At 37.0% G+C, this 20,967-nt stretch overlaps 1 long non-coding RNA gene across 5 annotated transcripts in view; it reads left to right on the top strand.

Moving 5' to 3' along the window:
• Nucleotides 1-6,874: 6,874 nt before the first annotated feature.
• Nucleotides 6,875-20,967, top strand: part of LOC128520147 (uncharacterized) — a 102,193-nt gene continuing 88,100 nt past the window's right edge. For all 5 annotated transcript variants that reach the window (XR_008357914.1, XR_008357915.1, XR_008357913.1 and 2 more), the window contains exon 1: nucleotides 6,875-7,180. This is a non-coding gene — a long non-coding RNA (uncharacterized LOC128520147). The remainder of the gene's footprint in view (nucleotides 7,181-20,967) is intronic.

Genomic DNA, 20,967 nt, shown 5'->3' with positions numbered 1-20,967 from the left:
ACTCAAGACTAATTATATTCAATGAAAAACGTCTCTTTTCTGTGAGTTCCATACCCATAAAAGGTTAATGTTAAAGTCAATATCAGATGATCAGAGGGATCAGAAAGGAAAGGTGTAGTGTGGAGAAAGGCAAAACAACAATGTCTAAGTAATGATTTAACAAATCCAAGAACTAGGGAGAGTAGAATGCAATATTAAAAAGCTGTTAGAATGGGGGTGGGGTTGCAGTGATCAGGGAAGGAAGCATTTAAAGTTTTTTTTTTTTTTTAATCGAACAGACTGGACAACTAGCTTTAAAAGGCCAGGAAGTTAAGAGAGAGTGTAAGTGGTGGTAATGCAACTTACGGGATGCCAACTGTCATAAAACAAGAAACAAGCAATAAGCACTTTTTGGCGTGTGGAGTGTTAAACTAATCAGCAAATAAAATGTACAGTACATCAAAAAATTATTTAAAAAAACCCTCAATACTTAAAATAGTAGTAACTTTGATTTATGAGCGGGGTGCTAAAGCAGTAGGAGAGACTGAGCGACTAAATTCATGCTAATAGGTAGCATGAATTTATAGAACACTTGTTCTTTAGCTATTCTTGTGAAGACCTTCCATCGGTATCATTATTAATGAAGGTAATTAATAAGTGCCACATTAATTTTAACCACAGTTTCATCAATAAAAACTGCATTTACAGGTAAAAATTTAAAAAAGATTTCTTTTTGGAAAAGCCAAATGTCCACACAAGGTCCAAACTATAATTCTGGGGACACTTTGTCCCTTCCAGAATACAAAGGTATAAAAAATCCCTACATCACCCCACCCAAATCAACAATAGATAAAGAGCCAAACATGTCTTTGAGCCACTGGAGCTCATTCTGTGTGTCTTTTATTAACCATTTGTAGTCAAAATAGCTATGAAGCCACAAAAGTAGTTTTGGGAAGTTATTGTTTACCTGTCATATAGGAGGCATTTTAGACACAGCGACATCTTAAATTTATACGTACCATGTGTTTTAAGACTAACTTTTTAAATGACCTGGCAGGTTCTGAAAGGACTTTGGCCAATGCATACTTTTTCTTTAATGGTACATTATAAGTTGGTTTTATTATTAAGTATTGTGGCCATCTAACCATCTTATCTATATGGGCATCAATACCAGAGCATTAGTGTACAAGAGCATTTGTGTGTTCAGGCACTGATAATGCTTGAAAAGGGCTAAGGGAAGCAGTTGGCATTACTGTTTGTCTAAAATTTGTTCAAGCGAGTTGAGTTCATGGTTTCCCTCAGACAGCTCCAACTTGTAAAATCATGTCTTAAAGAAACCTGTATTTGTGTGAAGGAGCATTGTCATACTTTAACAGGTTTGGTATTGTTAGTTCTAGTGAAGGGAAACTGTAGTACTACAGCATACAAAGACGTTTTATAAAATTCTGTGACTCAGTGAGCTTTGTGGTAACAGTTTGGTTAAGACCAACATACAGTATGGGTGTATGTTCATGTGTCCACCTCATTTTGGCTATATAGTAAAGGTATGATATAAATGTCTGGGTTTATGTGATATGGGTAATATTAAATTAATGTTTCTAATCTTTAGTTTCTGTTTCTTCTTCTGTTCCTTCAGGTCCTCCATTGCTCTGCTAGCTACCTAAAACATGCCAGAAGGTGTATTAACCATAATAAAATTTACCTCTTTGTATAACTTTGTAAATGTGTGCATGCATAACAAATCATGATGGTTTGGTGAGCAATTATCAGTTTTATCATGAAGGCAATGGTCAGTTGTTAAAAGGGGAAGTGTAGCAACTAATGCAAGTTGCAGTAATGTAAGGGTTAAATTATTGGGCTGTATCAAGCAAAGAAAACAACTACACAGGTTTGAAATGACTAAAATTGTTTTTAGAACCCTTCAACGCATTGTCAAAACCTGGAAGGATAGTGCTGAACTGTCAACTGTGTAGAAGGAATGTGATCAGAAAAAATATGGAGATTACTTAAACACTTGGTGAAGTTGCATTGTTAAAAAAAAATCAATAGGTAAAACCATAGCTATGCTTAATAGTGAAAGTAAGAGCATTTCTATTTGCACATAATGTGATGAGTACTTAAAGTATTGGGGCTAAACAGCTGTGTCGCCACAAGAAAAACACTTGTTAATGAGAGAAATCAGAAAAAAAGCCTTCAGTTTGTTGGGAAGTATAAAGATTGGACATTGAAGCTAGGAAAAAAATGTCATGTGGTCTGAAGGGTTCAGATTGAGCCTATTCTAGTGATGAGCGCATCAGAGTAAGAAGAGAAGCACCCATCATGCACAGTGCCCATTCACAATCCTTTGGAGACAGTGTTATTATCTGAGGTTAATTCAGTTGGTCAGGTTCAGCAATGTCTGTGACGATAAAATGAAGACAGCTGATGCTCTGATGATAGTGAAATTCCTGTTATCACATGTATGGAGTTTTACTTCCCTGATAGCCCAGGCATCTTCCAGGACTCAAATTGTGAAATAGTGGTTGTAGGAGCATCATTTTCACACATGACCTGGACACCACATTATGTGCTAAAATAAAGTGCATGTTGTATGAGTGCTTGTATGGTACCTGACAAATGCAAGATAGTGATGTTGATAAGTGTTCTTAAAATGTTTATATTATTTTGGAATTATTCCTTTAGTAAGCCTGAGTTTAGTCATATTCTCTCTCTTATGCTGCCCTCAAAGTCATATTCACAAGGTGTATTAAATAAAAAAATAGCTAGCCAGAAATGTGTCATTTCAAAAGCAGCATGACCAAATCTTAAATGCTTAAATGCAAATGATGAGTAAACATTAACTCAAACGTTCTCCACTGCTGTACTTAACAAGAGAAACATTCACTAATCCAAGCTGTACAGGTATACATACCTCAGTGTCTTGAAAAAACTGCACCTGTATCAAGAAGATGCATCATTGGACTCTGCCACTCAAATCCCTCTTTACCACACCCAATTACTCCCACGGGTAACCAGGAAAAGTCAAAATGATGTGCTAACGTGTCATTTATTTAGAAGAAATATGAAAACATTATCTCACAAAACTGTTAGCACAGTGCCTGTTAGCATGCAATCATAAAAAATGTAGAACAACTGCAAATCACAGTCCACCTGTGATACACAAACATCAGAGACTGACAACTGACAATTATATATTATCGACAATAATAATAATAATAATAATAATCATCATCATCATAATAATAATCATAATAATAATAATCAATGTCACACAAGAGGGAGTTGTGCTGCCACCACTGCCCCAACTGACATGTATATTTAAATTACTATAATGCATTTTATTAATATTTTATTAATGATATTGATAAATATTTGTTTATTATATTAGCATAATTGTAATATATTGTATTGTATGATATAGTATTGCATGTGCAATATTCAATTTAAAAAGTATTTTTTTGTGGTTTTAATGTTTTAGTGCCATATGATTATTTCAGAAATTGCACCACATACAGCAGTCTCTAGACTTTATACAGAATTGTGCCAAAAAAGAGAGGTGAATGGAAAATGGCCTATTTGGTACGAGCTGACTAGCAGATCAAATAATCACTCTTTACAAACTTGATGAGCAGAAGAATTTTCAGCCTGCACAAACTATTGGACCTTGAGATGGACGGGCTAAACATTAACAACATGAACACAATAAACGTCTTTTTCTGGTCTCCAGCTGTCCAACATTGATGTGTTTGTGATTTCATGTGTTGTTGTTTTTTAGATGCTTTTCTGCTCACCATAATTGTAAAGGGGGACTATATGAATTACTATAAACATCCTGTAAGTTCAGACTGTCTGCTTACAGGAAGCGTACCATTCTGTGTAAAGTCAAGAGATTGCTTCTAGTGAAATTTCCAAAAAAATTAGCAATTTCTGAAATATTCAAACAAACCCATCTGGCACCAACAACTATGTTAAGTTGAATATTTGTATACATTTATTTAATTACAATTTAAAATTATGTGATTTTATTAATCACTATGAAATCTTCATGTCATTGTCAGTTCTTCCTGGTCATGACCCTAAACACCAACAAAAAAAAAAGAAGAGCTGTAAATATGTTGTGCCAAGCAAAGCCAAAATGTTTGCATGTACTAATTAATCAGTTAAAAAAAATATTGACCCAATCATGCTTTGTCTTCTTTTGCTAGGATATTGTCACACTATCATTAAAGTCATTTGACTCTGACTCATCTTTCTAGAGAACATTATGTGCTGCACACATGGCCATGACAGCCTCCCTTTCCCATCACTCACTCTTTCACAATCACACACACAAGAATACTAATCAAGCACATCTAATTTCAATCACACACTCACACATGTACACATCCACAAAACATATGTGAAGACTTTTTTTATTATTCAACTTTTCAAATAGAATAAAATGTATAAATGTATACAGTACCAGTCAAAATTTGGGCACACCTTCAAATTCATTGTTTTTTTGCTTTGTGTTTATTTTCTAGATTCTAAAATAATACTGGCGATTTCAAAACTATGCAATAACACATGGGAAATTAGGTATTACTTACCTCTTAACTAAGTAACAACGACAACAACAACAACAATGGTCAATTGTTTTAAAACAGGAAGGTCAGCCTTTCTGGAATAGTTTTTTAATGAACAGCATTGTCTGGTGCAGTTGCAAAACCCATCAAGACCAAAACGTATCTCTGCTGCATTTAGAGTTACCTCAGATTAGAGCTTTCATAAAGAGAATAAATCGTAGACACATCTCAATGTCAACATTGTTTTATAATGTAGAATGAAATACCAATCAGAAAAGACCATTAAATTGGAACGTGTGTCCAACCTTATAACTGGTACTGTACACCAGTCCACCATTACCAGTCCAACATTAACACCACACACAGTACCAATACCACATTAACTTTGATTATCAGTAATATACTGTAACAGTAAACTGGTAACAGGGTCACGGGTACCCAAGGCTCATACTGTACATGTCAGCAGCAAACAAAAGCCAGCCCTTTAGTCCAATCCCATAGTGAAACCAATGCAGCACAAATCACATAAAAAAGACAATGCTAGTCTTAAAAAATGCACCAGGATACCCAGTGCATGACAGCCCACCCAGGCCAAACTAATTTGATCCATGGAGGCAACAACCCACAGAACCCAAAGGATCTGTTGTCAAAGTACTGGTGCCAAACACCACAGCACACCCCAAAGGTCTTGTGAAGTGATACCTCCAGAGGCGGTAATGTTTTGCATTGTAATGTTATGGCTAAATTATGTACAACTCTACAATATTTTGCAGTGCACCAGTTATGTTACAGAAGTTTGTTCAGTCTGTTATTGGCGTATCCTGCAATAACAGTTGTGAAAGGCCTTTTCTAGTCCTTTATTTATTTTGATCTGCAACATTAGTTATAGTAATCCTAGCTATAATAGTTGAATAAATTCAACACTGGGGCTATATTGGGGCAAGATTTTCTTTTCCAATACTAATAATGATCATTAAGTTTTAGTCAAATTTAATTTTCACTTTCATTTCTCACTTTTCATTTCCAAAAAAACCCCCACATAGCTTCAACATGACTTAGGGTGGTTTAAAATTTTTGGTTTTGCACAGCTGGGGATTATAGCATTATCAGCACATTCTTTGCTGAATAGCTCAGTAGAGATGTAGTTAATGTTAAACCAGATGGTTTTTAATTAGTACACGTGGCTTACAGTTGAAAAATGAAAGTTTGTTATCCCTTTGAAATTATCATGGTTTATGCATAAAAAGGTGATCTGATCTGATCACTATTACAATTCCATTCATACACAATTTGTATAAATTAATCACACACAAGGTGGGAATTGAACACTCGACCCTGGTGGTGTGAGGCCACAATAATAACCTATATGTCGCTGTACTGCCTGTTAAGATTTTTTTAATTACAAACTTATAACAGTTATAACATATTATAATTTATAACATAAGTCATATTGTGTTACAGAAGTTGTTCAGTCTGTTATTAGCATGTCCTGCAATAACAGTGTCAATGGTCATGCCTCAAAGGCCTTTCCCTTTATTTATTTTGATCTGCAATATTAGTTATAGTAATTCTAATTATAATAATAGTTAAATAAGATCAACACTGGGGCTTCTGGGAGACCGCATACATGAATTAATGGATAAACCACATGCATACCTTAACCAGTGAGAAGGACGATGATAGGGATCACAGTAGCCAGCAACACTGAAAGGAAGGACATTTTATCAGTGATGTACACCTCCATACACACTTAACACTCTGGACACATGCACACTTGTATACTTACTGTAGTTGGGTGTAATGGAAGCACTAGAGGAGTTTACTTTAAAAAAAAAAAAAAAAAGCCACATTAGAAGGAGTGCACTTGGAGCTCAAACATATACTATTATTAAGTTCTTATAGAGTTTATAGTCTGCTTATTATTATTATTATTATTATTAGACACAATCAATGGTTAGAACAGTTTAACATGCAGGTAAAAATAACCAAAATGTTAAAATGGTTAAATTAAGGGATTGTGTGATTAGAAGGGGGGAGAGAGAGATAGAGAGAGAGAGAGAGAGAGAGACCGAGAGCGACAGAGAGAGATAGAGACATATACAGACAAAGAGAGAGAAAGAGAGAGAAAGAGAAACAGAGCCAGAGAGAGCGCGCGCGCGAAAGAGCATCTTATGCGGTGCTTCTTTTTCGAATTCATAGGTTTGTAAAAATATATAAATATATAAATATATATATGCTAGAAGTAGGAAAATATGTTTTTTTTTAAATTATTATCTTAAAGGGGTGAAAGGATATGAACATCGCGCGGACTCTATCGTAAGAGGCAGGCGTTTCCCCCTCGTTTCCCCTCCCTAAACCTCAGACTCATCTTGTCAGTTGCTCGTCAGCACTTTCGGTTCTTCAGAAGTTCAAAAGCGCGCTAAACTTTTGAAAGGATGGATTCGTTTTCCATTTAAATAATGAACGCTGTCGGTTTGCTTCACCTCTAACACCTCACGGCTCATGTCACGACCTTGCAAAAGACGCTTTACGGACATTTATTTAGAATTATATGGTGTACAGTACGTGTTTTCTGTGTTTTCTGTCTCAGTAACGTAGCTGGACACGGACACTCTGCAAAACCGGCAAATACCAAGGTAGGAATGGATATTTTTCATTGATCTTCAGCTGGATGCTTCACCAAATATTTCTTTATAAGACAGAAGTATATTATTTTAGGACATTTAGGCACATTTTAGGATTCTCCCTGAATCCTAGTCTCCCTGAGTCAACTTTGAGACAGGTGTTATAAAGCAGTAAAAGCACTAAACAGTGCAAGAACAGGCTTCACAACATAGAAAAATGGGATTAATGTTGTTTACTAAAAGGTACTCTGAGTCTATGTAAGACAGGATAGTCTGGTTTTTAGTTTAAATATTTAAATAAGAGTACTGTGATCAGGAAGTTAAGCCACTAATATGACCAGTGAGGATATGCATTGCTGAAGAAAAAAAAAAGACAAACAAGCAGCAAGCAAGCAAACAACAAGAATTAAAACAATATAGCTATAACCTGTATTGTCAAGCATTACTATACCTTCAGGTAAGCCTTTATTTTCACCTGCATGATTAATAAGACATACACAGTTTGTTGTGAGGGCAGGGTAAGGGAGAGAGAAATAAGTATAAATTATTGCAAGGGCCTCTGAGTGACAAGGGCCGCTTAAAATAATATGGCAGTTAAAAAAGTTGATATATGTTATTATTGAAAGGTAAATATGTAAATCAAATAAATATCAATCAAAGCATGACACTCTGTATTCATTCCACTTAGTCACGTATGAGTATGGGCAAGATTGTCTTTTCCAATACTAATAATGATCATTGAGTATCAGTTATTTTTTTAAATAATTACTACTAGCCGAAAACCCCCACATAGCTACAACATGACTTAGGGTGGTTTAGAATGAAATAGTTTTACACAACTGCAAATTATAGCATCTCCTGCACATTCTTTGCTGAATAGCTCAATAGAGATAATGTTGGTTTAGACATGGCTGGACAGAGAGAAGTAAACATTGCATAAGTTTTTAGATATGGACATTACAGCAAGAATATTAAATAACTTTCATCATTGGTGAGTTTTAGGGAAAAGCATAAAAATGATGAAAATAGTATAGTGGCTAGCAATATGCCTTAACATAAAAATAGAAAATCAACCCAGAAAACGCGCATTGACTTATAAACTATCCACTTTATCCTGTATAAAGGTTCACTGGGGAGTCTAGAGCCTATCCCAGAAGACTTAGGGCACGAGGCGGGGTAGACTCTGGACGGGGTGCCAATCCATCACAGGGCACTTACACTCACTTTCTCATTGACACACTACGGGCAATTTCAGAATGCCAATTAGCCTAAACTAAATGCTTCGTAACACATTAGAGTACTTGGATTACTTTTTTGATGTAATGGGTAATCTAACTCGTTATGTCCGCCATTTAAGTAGTCAGTTATTTAGTTACTAATTTGTTATTCAGACGATTTATGCAATCCGTGAGCCAGACAGCAGCCATTCCCAATCCGTTATTGTGTGTGTGTGTGTGTGTGTGTGTGTGTGTGTGTGAAAGAGAAAGTCATCGTACAAGCCCCGCCACCGATAACCCCCACCCCCTGTCTGTTGTTCCTGCTGTTATATCCCTATCTCACCTATGCGGTTTGACCATGCGAGGACTGACGCGCGGTAAGATGGATTTTAAGTGGCGTGTGAGTGTGTGTGTATGTGTGTGTGTAAATGAAAGTTTAAGTTAAAGAAAAGGAAACAAATGTTTTACTGAGACAGGCTGCAAAGTGCCTAAAAATGCTATTAAAAAGTGTTTATTTATGTTACAACTTCAGCAGCGACCTTATTTGTACAGGGACTGATCTGAAAATGAGAGTCAAACACTTGCTAAAAATGAGAGCCAAGGAAAGTTCTTTGCCACTAAATTAAAAAGAAAGTCTGCTTCTTTGGAAACAAACTAAGAAGAAATGAAACTTTTGCACAATATTCTAACTGATGGAAAAATCAGGAAACGGCTCCTGAGGAGTTCATGTCCTAATTGTGTGCCTGTGTCTGCATAATCTTTGAGATTTGACATGAAACTAAGATTTTAATTATATTTCTGAGATTAAGATTGACTATTTATATATATGTGGTTTGTAGATTTTTTTTATGTATTAAACTGGGCAAAATGAGTATCAAACATGTCTCTGGTGTGAAACAATGCGTTTGACAGCATTATCCTAGTCATAGTCTGACATTCAACAGCACTGTGACTTTCCTATGTTCTGACTTATATTCAGTCAAATTGAAAACTGATCATGATAGAGATGAGAATGAAAGAATAAAATTATCTGCTTAAAAAAAAACTTACACGAAAATGAAAGTTTCCTGGTGAACTGCAACACAAAGGAAACAATAAGACTCAACACAAAATGACTTTACTGTTAATTATTACACGGCTATAACTTATTTGCTAATGTACAATGTGACATTAGGAAAGTGTTGTTAATACTATGAGTTAAAGACAGTTGAAATATTAATCAATGATAAATTATAAATGACATACGTCAGTTTTAGGGCAGCTGATGTAAAAGATCAGTGGGCCATTGCACCTATTACCTATGACCCATTCCAGTGAAGCAGCAGTGATTGGATCATCAAACTCAATCTTTCCAGTCTCATAACTGACCACTGAAATTTCCTGATAAGGAAATTAAAAGAAGGATGAAAGAAAGGTACAGGTATTTAAATTCAGAATACCAGATGTGTTTGGAGGATCATATTATGTGATATCTATATCTATGCAGCAGCTTAATGTAGATCTGGCTTCCATTCAATCATTGATTTTTGTCTACCTGACACATCAGACAGTTTATTGCAGTCTAGAAAAAGCTTCCTGTAAATTTGTAATCATGTACGGATACAAAAACAAAGCTGACTCTCTGGTCAAATGTCTGAGCAGTCCATAACATTAAAGCTCTTAAACATAGTGCTTATTCAGGTTTTTTTCTGATCACATTTATTTTGTAAATATTCGTTCAGGTTTTAATAATGCACTCGATGGATTTTAACCTAATTCCAGCAATATTCCTAGTTGTTTTCTTTGCTTGATGCAGGCTCTTTTTGGGTGGCAGACAGTGTAGATTATCATGGACCGGAACCCATTATTTAAATAATATTTAGCTATATTTAAGTGTTATTGATTAAATTGACCCTAATTTAAAAGCATTGTGTGAAGATACAGAGTTGAGTAAACAATTACATTCATACTCCACTGGGCATGGCAGGTGGGGTCAAGCATTCCCCCGGGAATGGAAGTCGGCAAGTCACAGCGAAATTGGCTGTCAGAGTGTTTTGTGCACTGATTTTCAGGGACAGGTGCAGACAGTCCTGTAGTGGTCATCACAGTCAGGGCAACTAAAGATGAGAAACCACACACACAAACATACAGGTTAACATGCAGATTAAGCCAATAGCATTCTCAAATTGCCCATAGTGTGTGAATTAGGGGTGGGCGATATAACCAAAATCTTCTATCACGGTAGAAGCAATTTTATACCTCGATAACGATATATATCACAATATAGGAATTTGTATCTGAATATGCATAAATAAAAATTCAAACACAAAGAAACTGTTTTACATAATGTAATTTTATTTAAACTGTGAATTGCTGAGGTTTGCCACATTTCTTTTTACTTTGGCCATATTCGTTTAGATGCTTGGATTTCAGATAGAAATGGTTTGATGTGTTTCCACCACTTGTTAAAACAGTGCACTTGCATACCTTACAAATTACGTTCGTCTCATTCGTATCACTTTTCTTATACCCAAACCAATTCCACACCACAGACGATGCACCTTTTTTCTTTACAATCTCCTCGTTGTTGGTTTTGTCACATGTAAGCAAACTCACTGCTGCTGCACCGGCTTCTTCCATTGTCGAAGTGTATGTGAAGACAAACACATCAAAAGTGGGACGAAACCGTGGCACCTGAATGAACCAAATATCTGCGCGGCCCAGTGAACAGCGCAGCGCGACTATCTGGATAGTGCAGAGATGATCTGGTTTATTTGCGCAGCCCGGTGGATCGCGCACCGCGGACCAACTTGAGCAGCGCCGCTCGAATCACAAAACCTGCATGACCCACTGTTTTTTATTTAAAAACAATTTATTTAAAATGTCAGGCCTGTTTAATATTGTTTCTGCCTACCATGCCTGGTTTGTACATGCGCATCCTAGTGGGGTAAAATGTATTTTAATGTGCGTGATCCCCAGGGTCTGGATATTTGGTCTGCCTTATATATATACTTATGGTTTAGATTGCTGATGCGATCAGCTCTGGTCACATATGGAGTCTGGGAGTGAATACTTGTTGGATGTTCAGTCAGTGGGTCATGTTCTTGTTAGGTTCCTTGTTCTTTGGCTTCATTAGAAGCTTTACAATTGTGATAAGATTCAGCAGAGGGAGTCTGGGCAACAGAGAATGATGTTTTGCGGTATTTGGTCTGTATTCTTTCCCATCTGTCTCTACAAGAAATGATCTTGGTTCATTACAGAGACATCTGACAAGTTCGATTCGGTCATGCCCACTGGAAGTTGCAAGTCTCTTTTTTGAGAGTTGATCCTTAACAGCGATGAAATTGTTCATAACAGTATTATTATATGTTTAAGGCTGGCACCAGAATGGACTGGCTAATTGGTAGAGTTGTACGTATCTGTCTAGACATTAATCTCTCTCCTGGTGAACCTAATGTCTGGTCGTGTTGAATGTTTGAGATTTATCAGGTTTTGAAACACAACCAATCCATCTCTTGTGTATTTCTCGTGCTCGTGAATACTCTGGGCTACTGGTGATACAGTATGTCTTAAGTCCCAAGCAGGAGCAAATTCTTTGACCTGTTTACTTTGGGTGCTGTTAAATTGGGTTCCATTGTCTAAAAGGACTTTATGCGACCTCCTATGAACGGAAAAGTACCTTTTGAGTTTTGTGATCACTGTACTGGAGGACAGGTCACAAAGTAGATTTTGGAACCATCCTGAATATGAGTCAAATAGTTTAAGGTATTGTTTAAGGTAAGGTTTAAGTTTAAGGCTATTTCACTTGAAGATATCGGGAGCCACAGTTGACCATGGGAGATCTGGGATAGAGTGTAATTGAAGAGGCTCTTTTTGCTGGTGAGGCTTCATACTGTTACGACAGATCATGACTGTACTTCCTTTTCAATGACTTTGGTGAGGAAGGCGAAGAAAATAATGCCTCTTGCCCTACGTTTGGTTGCATCAAGGTCAGGATGATCTCTATTGATAGTGGTGATATACTCGCTACATAGTAATTCTGAAACAGTTATTCTCTGTCCTTTCATGAGTACATCTCCATCAACTGTAAGCCCATTCCAGATAGGAAAATACTTACGAATTTCTGCTGACATCTTTGATTGGCTGGTAGGCCATCCTGATTTAATAGTACTGCAAAGGGCTTGAAGGACCGGATCCTGTGCAGTATGAGTTTGCAACTGACCATGCATCTGCAAGAAACATATGTTTTCCCTTTTTATGAGATTGTGAAGAATCTGCTATTTTAGTATGATGCGTTACAACCTTGCTGGAGCTGTGTGGACAGGCTTGTTGAGGATAGTTACTTGTGGCTAATGGTCTGTTTTGGTGTTGATTTGTTTATCTTGAAGGTACGTAGCTCAGCGTCTGAACTTTGATGCATCACAGGTGAGAGTGACTAGTTTCTGGACGTCATTGTATTTCAAGGTAGGTGGATTTGAAATCCTGCCCTTCAGATCTTCAAAAGCGTCCTAAATGCTGTTTAAACCAGCACCACTCTGTTTTTACAGGTTAGCTTGCGTAGTGGGGCAGACAGCTTGAATGAGGCTAGAATGAAGTTTCCGATGTAATTGATTATACCCAGAAAGCACTGTAGCACAATGATGTAGTTGGGTGGCTGCATTTCTTTGTTGCTTTTGTTTTGCTTAATTAAGGGTGCGTTGCACATAAGTGACCGCAGCTGTTTGTGAATCAACTATGATTCGGGTATACAATTATAGTTGACAAACAGCTGCAGCACAGCTTTCGTTTCACTGTCACTACAGGTTACATGTAAATATTAGCGACAGTTTGGTGATTTAGTTTATATATTTAATATATAAATTAAATCACCAAACTGTCCCCAATATTTTCATGTAACCTGTAGTGGCGGTGAAACGAACCAGGGCCCGGTTTCTTGAAAGCTTTTTATCGCTAAGTAGTTTTTAAGTTGTACCTTAACCTCTCTCTTAACGTTATGGCGCGATTCCCAAAACGTTCTTACGCTAAGTATCTCTTAGGTAAGTCACACGTTCGTAAGGATTTTATTTTAATTGATATCAGAACTAATAGAGTGACTTTTAATTAGCCTATTTCATAATGTGACTAATGCATTAAAATTGGCAATCACTTTTAATATTAAACAGGTGGCAAACTATTTGGCAGCGATACAGCGCGTTGTTGTGCTACACTGAAGACGGCGCTGTCCGCGGAGCCGTGTGGTTCATGTACATTTTCCCTTTAGACAAAACTTCAGCCCTTTTCATATTTTCCCTGAGGTCGCTTTTCTTTTTCAAACTTTCGCCTTCCAAGGCAACAGATTATGGAGCTTCTTGACCTGCTCAGGGCTGCGTTTCCCGTTAACGATTGATCTTAGCGCTTAAGAGCACTTTCTACGAGTCATTTTGTGAACGTTCGTTATTGTTTCACGTGGGTTTCCCAAAAATGCACTTAACACAATTGCACGTAGCCCTGCTTTAAGTGCTACTTAGGAGTTGCTAACTGTTGGTCACGTGCTGAAATGTCACGCTGTAGAATGGCTGGTCATTGTTGCACATGCTGTTTTAGCAATCCATCTAAATTTTGATTTCCGTTTCTTCCACTTGTGTGAATGTTTATTTAACTTGAATAACATAAAAAGTCTTTTAATTTCTTTTTGAGCAAGTTTAAAAACATAAATTAACTGGAAATGTTGTTCTGTAAAAACACTGTCTTGCTCCAATCTCACATAAAACAAATTCTAACTGTTCTTACAGCATAATTTTTCGATATTTATATGAAACCTTAATTATTTAAGTATAATTATTTATCAATTTCTTTATCAACAATTGCTTATCTCACATCAAAATAAATAAATAAGTAAATAAATGAATAAGCTCGTAAATTTATTTTTGAAAAGTTTAGCCTCGAAAATAATTATCTTCACCTGAAGTGCATTTGCTAATAGGAGAAAAATTTTAATAAGCACATACCTAGGGGTGGAGACATTAGCAACATGGCTGAAACAAAAAAAAAAATAAGAAAAGACATTCTTTAAAAAGAAATTAATATTATTTTAGAGGAAGTGAAGCTCTCTTTGTGCCACAAAAGTGCTGTGCTGTAATAACAGTAACAGCTATGTTGCACAACATTGCAGTGAGGGCAAGAATGCCCTTGAACATCAGGGAGGAAGATGAAGAGATGGAGGAAGAGACTGTAGTCGAGATGAGACTTCATGATGCTCAACCAAGACATGTTCAATACATGGCTGGGTTTCATGCACGCCAGCAAGTCATTGTTTATTTATGTCATTTTTATTTTATTTCTTTTTTTATTTTTATTTCTATATTGAATTGTGTAATGAGTAGAAAATAGAAATGAATAAAAATATACGTAAAAATAAAATGAAAAATGACTTTGAAGAGAAGTAAATTTCAGGTGCAATTTGCCTGTTGTCCAGCAGGTGCCCTCATAATTCTGTCTCCTTACGATGCACTTAAGGCTTTACGATTACTCCAGAGAACTTGTAGATCTACGAAGATTTTCAAGTGCTACTTAAGTTACAATGTACGGAAGCTCATTGCATTCACAAAAGAAAAAAAAACTCGGGACTTATGTCATAATTATGACTTAATATCTCATAATTATGACTTACTATCTCATAATTATGGGATCCTGATCTCATAATTATAACTTATTATCTCATAATTATGAGATCCTGATACTGGTATGATACTGGTATTAATGTCATTAGGTAATTTGGATGATATTATCATTAGTATGTCAACACTCACAGGTATCTAAAGTGCTTATGACTGTTCAGGAAGAAAAGCACATTCTGTCTTCCTCGAAGTGGCTCTCTTCATTCAGGAGCAGCTAAACCTGTAACGATGCGGGTCTTACAAGGGGCAGAACAACGCATAAATACCAATATTCTGAACGGGCATGTCCGCAGAAAAGAATGACAAACAGACAGAAAAGTGTGCTGCTTAGAGACAGAGGCAAAGCCCCAGCCTCTCCCTGTCTGAGACGCCGGCGAGAATGAGAGAGAGAGAGGGAGCGGCACGCATCAGTCCAGCGCGCGCACGCAGATTAAGTACACTATGAAAGTACAAAAAAAGACACAAACCCCTCTCTCTCTTATAAATCCTCGGTAAGCGCGAACGTTTTTTTAGTTTCACGAGCACCGTCCGTTCTCGCGTAGACGGCGGGGCTCTGTTCATTTTGTGTTTTCAGTTTAAATTTTGTTTCCTTTTAAGTTCCTAATTAATAATCCCCCGCTATGTCCAAACGATAAGGTCTTCCCGTGTGTATCATAAGCACTCTCACAACAACTCCTATTTCATTCATCCCCTCTAAAGCCCAGCGTAAGGGCTCTTATACACATCATAACATTTCGTGGTGCAGCTCTTCTTACCGCCCCACGTAACAAAACCAATATGAAATGCTTCATGGATACAAAATCATCCATTTAAAAGGCATCCAAGCTGGCTTTGTGGTATCTCAGAGAATCATCTGGCACCTATTAAAAATTCTGGATCCTCGTTTACGAGCAAAAGGATGCAGTAACTTTCGTTTCCAATGTCATGCGCTAAAATGCCCCCTTTTCACAAACTGCCTCCCCTTATCTCATAATTATGAGATAATTATTAAGTCATAATTATGACATAAGTCCCGTTATTTTTTTTTTCTTTTGTGAATGCAATGAGCTTCCGTAACAATGTTTTTGGGAAACCGACCGTAATATTAAGATCTGTCGTACGATCATTTTTACAAACGACTTACGCTTACGATGCTTTAGGGACAACAACTCCTATTTCATTCATCCCCTCTAAAGCCCAGCGTAAGGGCTCTTATACACATCATAACATTTCGTGGTGCAGCTCTTCATACCGCCCCACGTAACAAAACCAATATGAAATGCTTCATGGATACAAAATCATCCATTTAAAAGGCATCCAAGCTGGCTTTGTGGTATCTCAGAGAATCATCTGGCACCTATTAAAAATTCTGGATCCTCGTTTACGAGCAAAAGGATGCAGTAACTTTCGTTTCCAATGTCATGCGCTAAAATGCCCCCTTTTCACAAACTGCCTCCCCTTATCTCATAATTATGAGATAATTATAAGTCATAATTATGACATAAGTCCCGTTATTTTTTTTTTCTTTTGTGAATGCAATGAGCTTCCGTAACAATGTTTTTGGGAAACCGACCGTAATATTAAGATCTGTCGTACGATCATTTTTACAAACGACTTACGCTTACGATGCTTTAGGGAAACGCAGCCCTGACCTGCGCTTGCCAGGCCAACGCGTCGTACTTACGCTCTACGTCCCGATGCCCAGCTGCTCGGTGCTTTTTGTTTAAAATATGTTTTATTGATCAGTAGCCATCATTCATGGCTGTATGGATTTTTCTTTTGACACGTTTTATTTTATGATGACATTTGATTTAGTTAAATGAGAAAATAAACTTGGCAGTTTCAAACCCCGCATCCATTCATTTTTCTGAGTGACTACATTTTATAAAATGTTATTTAGTTAAATGAGAAAATAAACTTGGGAGTTTTAAACCCCGCATCCATTAGGCCTAATTTTTCTGAGTGACTACAATCAGTCAGAAAAATAAATGGATGCGGGGTTGCATCCATGAGCCCTTAACATGCCCATATATTAAACACAGTGGCGGCTGGTGAAAATTTTTCCTGGTGGGGCTGATGTGACAAAATATTTCTTTGCTTAGTCCAATATAAGAATTAAAATCAACAGTCAGACGATGATTACAATTAACAGTAATGATTTAATCTCCTCCTCAAAATCACCAGTTTCACAGATAAAGTAAATGAACAAATTTCCATTGTATAATACGCCATGCATGCTTAAGAGAGTATCAAATACAATAATCAACATCAAAGGGTATGATCAGCTGGATCACCTTTCAAGCAAAGTTGCATCTCAAAGTGGTTCACACAAAGAAAAACTGTTTTAAAAATGCAATTTAACACAACAGTCTAAAACGGGTATATTAATAAGGATCTCACCGAATTTGGTGGAAACTGCTCTTCGCTCGTTAAGTTCGCCATCATTACTCTGATTGACGGCGCCTCAAAAGAAAAAAAACTTAAATCTCGCGGTATTTTCTGCTGCTTGGGGCAGAATTTCCAGCGCCCCAAGACCATAAAATTCTGAGAAACTGATTGGCCGCATATTTATTAATTTACCCTAGCAACAGTACATGACGGGCTATTTGGCTGCACTCAGGGGCGCTTTTTCTCAGCGCCCCATGACAGAAACGATACAAGTCTGTCTGTGGAAATTCACTGTTGAATGAATGTCACTAGGTGGGAAATGTTGTATATGTTATTCATATCGCATGTAGGCACATACTGGTGGGTAAACCGAATTTAAAAACTTAATTTGTAAAAATATATTTTACATTTTTAGCCCCTCTTATCAGGGAGGGCGGTGCCCCAGCGCCCCCTATGGGCCGGCCGCCACTGATTAAACATATAAATAGCTACAATAACATGTGAGCAGCATGTATGTACAAATTTTGTTGTATTTTAGAGAGAAAAAAAAAATGCATTGTTGAAAAAAATTAATAAATAAATAAAGACACATCCAGTCAAACACACACACACGCACACACACACATACAGCACACACACACACACACACACACACTTTGGTCACCATGAAGGAAACATCACTTTTGTGTCCTGCAAGTTCCTCACCACTATGCAACCCTAGCTCAATCTAGTACTGCACACATATTCCTATTTCTAAATAACCTATATACTAATGGAGTTGTACAGACCATCCCAGATTTGTCATCTGGAAACCATTTTCTATTGAAAAATTCTTTTTAGCTTGCCATTGTAAAAGTGTATGACTAAGTGCTTAACTACCAAGTCAGGGGTCGGATATGACACACAAAGCGATATTTCCCGTTGCCTAGCCTGGCAGGATCCACAAACCATCCACTTTATTCATAACAGTGCCTTACAGCATTTTTTTGTGCACTACACTGTACTTTGTGTTTCCAAGAGTTTACAGTAAACATATTGTATTGGTTACTGTACTGCAATTCTACTTTCCTTTGTGTTTTTTGCTTTGTTGTGTAAACCTGCAATAGTGCATTTTCTTCTGAAGACTTTCTATTTTTATAGTCATTGCAAGATGTACAATACTGGACCAATCTTCAAAGTATGTTTGAGAAAAATAAAAAGGTACAAAGTACAAAGACAGTGTTCTGTATAAATCATTTCAGCGTGTTGTTGCTGCTTTGAAAGAACTATTCGTATGGCAGAAGTGTCAGTCATCTGCAACATTTTTCTAAGAATTCACAAAACATTAAAAAAAAACATAAAAAAATCATCTGCCATTTTCTAAATCCTGTCCAAACGTGCCATTATAGCAGAAAGGCTCTTTACTCATCCACACACACACACACACACCCACACACACACAATAGCTGCAAACCTGTCATGCAAGAACTGGTTTGTATGAAAACAACAAATTATCATTGGTTAACTTAGGCAAGACACGTTTAGGCTTGCTTGATGGACAATACCACAACAGAACTTATTTATCATGTAGTAAGTACAGCTAAAATTTAGTGGTAAAGGCCAAAAACAACAGGAGTAAGGGCAGTGCTGTGAGTGACGTGGTGAGACTCTCAGATAGCAGTCAGAAAGTTGGGTGTTCAAGTTTAAAGGATATCAAACATGGTGGCTTTAAGTAGTAATTACTTGGGATTAGTCCATTTAACTTACATTTGTGCATATTGTATATTTACAACCCGAATTCTGGAAAAGTTGGGATTTTTTTTTTTTTTTTTTTATAAAATAAAAGACTCTCAAATGACATGAGCCATTATTTTATTTACAGTAGAACAAAAAGAACATAAATGTTTAAACTGAGAAATTTTACAATTTCATGCAAAAAATGAACGCATTTCAAAACAGTTTGAAGATGTCTGGGCATTAAAGGGGTCATATGGGCCCACATGCACTTTTTCCAGCTGTTTGGACTGAAATGCATGTTAGGAGAGTGTGTACACAACCACTCTACAATGATAAAGAGCTGCCCAGTGATTTTTTTTTCATTTATTAAAATAACATGCCCCTTCTGAAATCAGGCCAATCGCAAATGCCTGTCGATATGACGCCACACCGACAGAGGCCGCTCCTACTATAGTTAATTGACACTGGTGTTTTAGCAAAGACCCGCCCCGTGTGAGAAGAAGCTGTCGGCCATTGTTTTTATTTGCCGCTGGAGCAAAATGTTAACTTACACTTTTATAAAACATGGTTATGTCGTCTTCTTTATATACATCCGTCTCTATATAATTCCTAATCGCACGTTTATAATAAACAATGCATTAAGGTGATTGTCTAGTTACAAACTGTGTACGTAGTCGGAAAACTTTATTATGCTTACCTTTGTAATGTTAGATGGTTTATAACGATGTTTGTCAAAGATTAAGAAGTCATGTAAACACATCAGTAAACACATCGCGTTCGTATCTCTCTCAGTAAGCTTCTCCGCTTTTGTTGTAGTTGCTCGCGGCAGCGTAACAGCCTGTTAATTTATGCCCATACAGTGCTGAGAAAGACAAATCGAGTGCATGTCCATTCTTTTAATTTCTGTATTGTCAGGCGATATTACAAACTTCCGGGAGGGTTCGGTACTTAAATCAAACCAAAAACTACGTAAGAAAACAGGCTCAGGCTCTATATTCCAGCGTTTTCCAGTTTGGACTGCATTACCCACAAAGCATTGCCCGCACTGAGTTGTTGAAATGGGGCTGGATGACCCCTTTAAGGCTATGAGTTTCTGGAGTTTTGGTTTTAGAATTTGGTCCCATTCTTGCCTGATATAGGTTTTCAACTGCTGAAGAACTCTTAATTGATTTTGACATATTTTTTGTTTAATGATGCACCAAATGTTCTCTATAGGTAAAAGATCTGGACTGCAGGCAGGATTCAGCACCCAGATTGTTCTACTATAAAGCCATGCTGTTGTTATAGCTGCAGTATGTGGTTTTGCATTGTCCTGCTGAAATACACTAGGCCTTTTCTAAAATAGACGTCGTCTAAAACCTTTATATACCCTTCAGCATTTATAGAGCCTTTCAAAACATGCAAGCTACCCATACTGTATGCACTTGCGTAGTGCATACAGTATGCAAGGGCGTAGATTTGCTCTGGACATTGGTGGGGATCTATGACTCCACCCCCTCCCCCCGCCCCATTCCCTGCGTCACCCAACAACCCCCCCACCCCAAATCCGTCCACGGAATGCATGTTTTTTTAATATGCTGTAAAATGCAAAATCCCTTTACATTTATACTAGCAATGCTTCGATTGATATTAATCCACTCAAAATGCAATTCATTAAGTTAATTTAAGGAATAGTTTAATGTTAAAGGAATGTTTAATAACTGACAAAAAGATAGTTTAATAAAGACTATTCTTTATTGAGCCATAGTGCAAATAAAATCTCATTTGTGTCATTGTTGATCGGAGCCAGGTTTTTAGTTTCCTGAGAGTACTGAAACTCCTTTCAGCTTCAGCTGATGACACCGGTATAACTAAAAGCAGTCTG

The sequence above is a fragment of the Clarias gariepinus genome, chromosome 4 (assembly GCF_024256425.1).
Source record: "Clarias gariepinus isolate MV-2021 ecotype Netherlands chromosome 4, CGAR_prim_01v2, whole genome shotgun sequence".
NCBI lineage: Eukaryota > Metazoa > Chordata > Actinopteri > Siluriformes > Clariidae > Clarias > Clarias gariepinus.
Note: the sequence above shows the minus strand (reverse complement) of the source record. Positions and strands in the feature narration are given on the sequence as shown.